This window comes from Heterocephalus glaber, unplaced genomic scaffold (assembly GCF_053883595.1).
Source record: "Heterocephalus glaber isolate CG9 unplaced genomic scaffold, H.glaber_assembly_v1.0 deba00001555, whole genome shotgun sequence".
Lineage (NCBI taxonomy): Eukaryota > Metazoa > Chordata > Mammalia > Rodentia > Bathyergidae > Heterocephalus > Heterocephalus glaber.
Window position 1 is genome coordinate 9,795,461 of NW_028258346.1, and position 6,165 is coordinate 9,801,625.

The 6,165-nt window shown below is 37.7% G+C and overlaps 1 pseudogene; it reads right to left on the reverse strand.

Moving 5' to 3' along the window:
• Window positions 1-3,914: 3,914 nt before the first annotated feature.
• On the reverse strand, window positions 3,915-5,579 carry LOC101698487 (RNA 2',3'-cyclic phosphatase ANGEL2-like; annotated as a pseudogene).
• Window positions 5,580-6,165: the final 586 nt, after the last annotated feature.

Here is a 6,165-nt window from a genome sequence, read left to right on the forward strand (position 1 = left end):
AATTCAGAGTCTTGTTTATTCTCTTGGGCTTTGTTCTGGCCAATACATTTTTTAAAAATCTTTAAGAAAAACTGTGATTGTTTTAGTGGGTATTTTTCTAAGTAAATGAAAACTTGTATAATGGTATTTTAGAGAATGCCAGATAAGTGCGTGTTTTGAGTTTCTGTTTTTCTCATCTCTTGTATGTTTGTACATAGCATGGGACTTGAATAAAACCATCTGGATAATTTAAGGATTGCTTTTTTTTTCTTTCTGAAAAATATAAGATGGTGTGATATTTCTTCTTGTCCTCTTATTTCATACTTGTTCTAATGAACTAATTTATCATCCTCACCTTCCTCTTTCACAGTTTCCAGACTCTGTATTAAACATTATTTTGGCATCTCAATGAACCTTCTTTTAGCATTACCCTATGTAATACAGGCTGAAAAGGTAATGAAATGGTTTTCAGAAGAGTTAAAGGCCAGCATAGACAGTTTCGTACCATACCACAGAACTTGTAGGCACAGACGTCTGAGTACAATAATTTATTACATAATTTACAGGTACAAAGTGCAAGTGACTTGATGCTCCTGTTTCCCCAAGCCCTTGAACTCCCTGGGTCTTTGTTTTGCTAGAAAAACAAAGGGTGAAAAGCAGACAGTTGCTCAGTTCAAAAAAAAAATTCAAACATTCATATTATCTTGATATCCAAAGACATAGTAAAATCAAAATTTTTTTTTTTTGATACCAGCGATTGAACTTGGGACCTTGTGCTTGCAAGGCAGGCTGTAGCACCACTGAGTTAAATCCCCGGCCCAAAATCAAAATATTTTTACAATTTCTCTTTGCATTTAAAGCTTGGATTATAAAACATGTAAGACTGTGAGAGATTTGGTTTCTGCAATTAATCTGATTTGGTTTTGGCAGGTAAATATGAGGCTCCAGCAGAATTACCAACATTTCTAGTCCAAAAGAGTAAAGATAAGGCCAGGGATTTAGCTTAGTGGTTCTGGTGCCTGACTTGCAAGCACAAGGTCCCTAGTTCAATCCCTGGTACAAAAAAAAAAAAAAAAAAAAAAAAGAGTATAGATAAATAGATAATTTAAATAATCACTTTCAGTGGAGCTTTAGAAATTTGTGAGACAGTTACACTAGTCTGTTGGATTCTGGTCCACAATAACACTCCACTTGATAAACTAAAGTAGAAAACAATTTTATGGATTAATTCTTATCAAAGTAAGGCACAGGAAATGTGTCTAAATTCACAATATATTCATTAGGTATAAAAAAACTAAATTTTCTCAGAGGTCTTCAGGGATCTTAGTTTGCTAACAATGACTTACAGTTAATAGTTATTTGCTAATAAATTCACTCAATTCAAAGAGGTAATTAATAAATGAATTTTCATTTCTCTTTCCCCAATACTAAAAAGGGATATTTTACTCTCATTACAAATTGATGATGACTCCATCTGCTAGTCAGGACATAGCGATATACGGGAAACTGAAAAATCTGGGAACTATCTGTATTTAATACTGTAAATAAAAACCAAAAAAAGGAAGAAATCAAACATCTAAGAGTACTTGCTTATTACAATTCTTACTAGACAAATCTTTATAACCCTCATGCCTTCTTTGGGGCTTTCATCTGATTTTTAAAAAATAATTGTAGTAAGTTATTTGATACAAAAATATTAAGGTCCAACCAAGACTTACTATCTTCCAATTTAAACTAGAACATTCTATTAATAAAAATTCACTATAAAATGTTTGTAATTAAGTGCAAAATGACTACCTAGGAAAAATGCCAGTAACCCTTGGAGCCTCCTGTCTAAAACAAAGAAGACATTTGCACTTACTTTGTTTAAAATTTTTTTTGTTGTTAAATTCTTTTATTGGTACATTTTAGGTATACAACACAATTACATTTCTCATTGGGAACTTGTATCTTTACATGATGCATCTTGGTTCTTATTTTTCCCCCATTCCTAGCCCTTCCTTCACCCCCTCCACCATTCCCTATTTACAAAGACTTTATTTCCATTTTTTCCACTTCTCAGCATTTTTCCTTTCCCTTCTTCCTTTCCCCTGCCCCTCCCACTACTCCTACCCCTTTGGACCTTTTCTTCCTATTTTGCAATATCAATTATTCATTCTAATCATTGGTACATTTTAGGTATACAATATAATGACATTCATCATTGGAAATTTGCACCTTTACATAATCTCTTTTGGATCTTATTTTTCACCCTTGCCCAGCCCTCCCTTCAACCCCTCCATTTCTCCCTATTTACAAAGATTTTGTTCCTATTTTTCCATTTTCTCGTATTAATCCCATTCCCTTCTATCCTTTCCCCTAGGCTTCCCACTTCCTTCCCCTTTGCCCCTTTTCTTCCTATTTCACATTACCTATTAAAAGAGAGATTGAAGATGATATCAGAAAATGGACAGACATCCCCTCCTCCTGGGTAGGAAGGATTAATATAGTGAAAATGGCCATACTTCCAAAACTGCTATATAGATTTAATGCAATTCCAATTGAGATCCCAGCAGCATACTTCATGGACCTTGAGAAAACAATCCAAAAAATTCATTTGGAACAAGAAGAGACCCAGAATAGCAAAAGCAATTCTAGGTAACAGAGACATGGCAGGGGGTATCACAATCCCTAACCTGCAACTATACTACAAAGCTACTGTTATAAAAACAGCATGGTACTGGCGAAGAAACAGACCTGAGGACCAGTGGAACAGATTAGAAGATGCAGAAACAACTCCAGACACACTCAGCCATCTCATCTTCAATAAAGGAGCCAAACACCCTCACTGGAGGAAAGATAGCCTCTTTAATAAATGGTGCTGGAAAAATTGGGCTTCAACTTGCCAAAGATTAAAAAATTTTTATTCCAAACACTTATCTAGAATCAACTGCAGGCTTTATTCAACCTGTTAGCACTACCTTGCACTGCTGTGTTACTGTGGAACTATCTGAGAAACAAAAGAGTCCTTTGAGAGTCAAGATGACTACTGAAAGAGTACAAGGACTGCAGGTTACTATCTCCCCATTAGTTTCACAATTTCCTCACGTGTCTGAGGCATACAAAAAATAAACCCATAGATGCCACTTTGTTCCAATGATAGTTTCTTAAGAAAATACATTTCTACAGAATTGGTTCAGTAAAATAAAGGTCTCCACTAACCCAGGGATCTATTCTTGAGGCTAATTAGAAAAAGAGGGAGAAAAAAGGTGCTAGAGAAATAGGCCCAACCCCAGAGTCTCTGGTTCTTTGAGGCCATGCAAAGAAGGAATGGGCTTATGTAAAGGGTTTATCCTCTTAACTAGACAGAGCAGTCCGCATTTCCAAAACATTTTCTCAACACACTGCACCATGCTTCATGCTTCAGACCAGTGATAAGATGGAGTGAGTATTCTGAATAATTTAAAAAGCATTATCAAGCCCCTTCAAAAACTAAAATGGTTGGACGCTGGTGAAAGACCCAGTGATTACTTAGGTGAACTAATTAAGACTCAACAAACGCCGGGCTTTCCCAAAGAAACCAGGCCTTTTGGAAAGGAGCCAACTTGTGGTTTTCAAGAACCCATATAGGTAGTCTGGATCCACTGTAAAGCTTGCCAAAAATATGAAGGAAATTCTTCACTAAGCAGACTAAAAAAGATATGTTACATTTAAAAACTATGGTCAATTTTACTAGAATTAGAATAAAAAATATTACTCTGTTACAAGAAAGAGTATTTAGATCTTAACTGTCAGGAAAATATTTGTCATTATTAAAAAAGAAAATTATTGTAAACTTGTTTCTTCTGGTATCTGTTACTCCACAGCACAAAAATAACATGCAAACACTCAACAACTTACGTGCATTGTAAAAGAACATAAGTTGGAAGAAAATTATGTACATAATCAAAAAAAAGTCAGAGCTGAACTCTGAACTTAGCCAATAAAGGCAGATGATCTGAGGAGCTATTTTCACTTGGAAGTCTCTTACCAGTCTGTAAGTCTTGCTCTGTAAGAACTTCTAGCTAGACATTTCAAGCCACCAACCAAAGCAACTTCAGCTCCTGCTTGCCCAGCAATGCTTTCCTTTTCTGCAGAGTAGAAAATATAATCCACAGTTATGACACTTTGGGAATGACAGGTGGTCACTCCTGGAATTCCAGTATCAGGAAAGTAATGGGAATAAACAGAGGACAAGGTAAAATGGAACTGTAAATTTGAAGGTAATTTTTCAGCTGTGTTTTCTCCAGCTGTGTTTTCTCCAGCTGTGTTTATGTCAAGTCACCATCTGACTTTTCTACTTTTGGTACCTGCTGTACCTCATACACACAGCTTTGTGAGATATCTAGGTTTGGGGGCCAAATTGGAATAGATAAAATTCTTCATCCCTGTGAGGACTGTCCTTGGCCAAATACCTTTCCTATAGCAAGTCCTTCATTCTTCTGCCTGCCTTCCTTTATGAAACTATAGAGAGGAGAACCAGGAATAGAGTTAAAGTCACCACACATAACATTGGGACAGCAACTCCCATCTTTCTGGTGAGCAACACTGGAAATCTCTGCCAGCAGCATTGCCAACTGGGTCAGCTTAATATCATGTTGCCTTGGATTGTACAGCACAGGGGATCTTGCGCTGCAAGAGTAAAACTAACCCAGTATTATCTCTGTCCAAGAGAGGGATATTACGGCAATAGAATTCCACTGGGTTCACTGATAAAGAGTGAAAACTTGGAATGTTTGAAGCAAATGGCACAGCCATTGGGTTTCCTTCCTGTGCTCATCTTACATTCACAGTGATAACCCAATGATTCCAGACTTGGCCAGATTTCTGTTCCATAATGATCTTGAACTTCTTGGAGACAAATTACATCTGCATCAAAGTGTTTAAGTCTTTGTTTTTTTTTTTTTTTTAACTATTTATTTATTTATTTATTTATTTATTTATTTATTTGTTGGTACCTGGGATCAAACTTGGGTCCTTGCGCAGCAGGCAGCAAAACCACTGAGCTAAATCCCCGGCCCTCAAAGTATTTAATTTCTTTCAGAATATTGGGAAACCTGAAACTCCAGTGTAATACTGGCTGTCGGCAGTGTCTGTAAAGGTGTGAATTATTTTCCAATAAATCTTGTGAAAATATATTATAGGACATCACTGAAAAGTCAAAGTTGTTCTCACCGTCTTCACATTTTGACATTTTTGTCTCCCAGGATCTTGGCATTTTCTTTATTATGGTTACATACATATTCCCAATTCCTTACTATCTTGCTTTGGTGTTTTCTTCGCTTTGATGAAGCCTCATCTCATTCTGAGTTCATGACTTAACTAGACAGGTGAAGCGAGGATGTCTGGTTCAGTGGTCATATCTCCAGTTACAGTATGGAGACTGAGTTCTAGACGCAAACAAACAAGGTGGCCTGCACTTCAGTGAGAAATGCCTGCTACTCAAGTATGGGTAGGGAGCACGACTAGAGTCTGGGCCACCTCATACAACTAGAAATATGTCTGTTCCAGAAATACCGCTGCAGATTCTCCCCCAGTGTAGACCACTCTCTGCCCAGACTCCTGGGGTGATGGGGAAACATGGGGTATCGGCCTCTCCCCAACACACAGTGGCAGTAGCCCTTCCTCACAGAGCCCCAGGCTTCCGTCCTCCCTTCCAAGGGGATCCAGTTCCCAGGCCCAGCACTCCACAAAAAAATCTACCGCACGCTTGCCCCCCCCTAAAGCTCCCCAGGGTCCCCATCATTCAGAGTCCCGGCTTCAGGCCCGGCTGCGAGGCATGTTGGGAGCTGCAGTCCTGCAGCCCTCCAAGCCGCCATGAGGCCCAGGGAGACTCTCTCAGTTGATCTTTTTACAGCTGTTGCATTTCTTCTCTCAAACATTCAGATCTTTTTCATTCTCCTGTATTTTTAAAGTACATGATGCATAAACCCCTTGGTATTCTTTTGGTGTTTACTCTTTACAGTAAATTTAGCTTTAAATCTGTACTTTTATGTCTTTCATCAAATTTGCTTAATGTTTAAATATTATTTTTGAAATATTCTTTCAGTGCAACTAAATTTTGTATATTCGGTTGTTATTTTTTCGCAGGTTCTGGATCTGATTTGCTTGTTTACTTGCCCTCTCCTCTCCTCTCTCGCCTCCCTTTCCCTTCCCCCTTTCTTTGCA